Consider the following 1,082-nt stretch of genomic DNA (forward strand, 5'->3'; position numbering starts at 1 on the left):
AATAAAAATATATTTAAAAAAATAAAAAACCAAAATAAACTTTCTGCTCTACAATAGACAATATCAAGAGAACGAGAAGACAAGCCATAGACTGGGAGAAAATATCTGCAAAACATGCCTCCGATAAAGCATTGTTATCCAAACTACGGCCCGCGGACCGGATCCGGCCGTTTGAAATGAATAAAACTAAAAAACAAAAAAAAAAAAAAAAAAAAAAAGACCGTACCCTTTTATGTAATGATGTTTACTTTGAATTTATATTAGTTCACACAAACACTCCATCCATGCTTTTGTTCCGGCCCTCCGGTCCAGTTTAAGAACCCATTGTGGCCCTCGAGTCAAAAAGTTTGCCCACCCCTGTCCAAGATACATAAACCCAGTAAGAAAACAAACAACCCCATTAAAAAATGTGCTACCTTAACAGACACCTCACCAAAGATATACAGATGGCAAATAAGCATTCGAAAAGATGCTGCCCATCACATGTCATCAGGGAAATGCAAATTAAAACAATGATGAGCTTCTGCTTCAGGGCAGTCAACCCCTTCTATCTAGCCTGGAACTGGGCCATAGCCTCAGCCACAATAGCTGCCTCCCGAAACTTTCCAAGCATGGGCCATCCCCACCGCACTGCACCCCGTTTCAGTCCTTATGACAATGTGTAACAGGATCTGAGCATTCTACACAATGAGGAAATATGCTTCCTAAGGGAGTGGGTGAAGAGCATGAGGGATGAAATACCACCTGCTACTCATAAAACTAACTCAGAAGAAAATATCAAGGAAGAAAAATAGTAAGAAGGTGGAGGAAAACATAAAGACAGAGGAACCATCAAGTGGCGAAAGTGACCTGAAATTGACAATGAAGATGTGACTGAACCAGACACTGATGCCCCTCAAGAAACTGGAGATGAAAATGTAAAGATAACTCAGGAGATGATGGATCAGGTAAAAAAAAAAAAAAAAAAAAAAAAAAAAAGCTGGGGCTTAAATGGTAGCCCTTCCTCCCCAGCCACTAATATATCTACTCTCAGTTCCTCTATTCTTCAGAAACTATTCTTTAAAGTTATAAATGAAAATCCA

The 1,082-nt window shown here is 39.3% G+C and overlaps 1 protein-coding gene across 1 annotated transcript in view; it reads right to left on the reverse strand.

Moving 5' to 3' along the window:
• Window positions 1-1,082, reverse strand: part of IQGAP3 (IQ motif containing GTPase activating protein 3) — a 52,123-nt gene that overhangs the window by 39,524 nt on the left and 11,517 nt on the right. The gene's annotated exons all lie outside the window — the stretch shown is intronic.

The sequence above is a fragment of the Myotis davidii genome, unplaced genomic scaffold, assembly GCF_000327345.1.
Source record: "Myotis davidii unplaced genomic scaffold, ASM32734v1 scaffold208, whole genome shotgun sequence".
NCBI classification, from domain to species: domain Eukaryota; kingdom Metazoa; phylum Chordata; class Mammalia; order Chiroptera; family Vespertilionidae; genus Myotis; species Myotis davidii.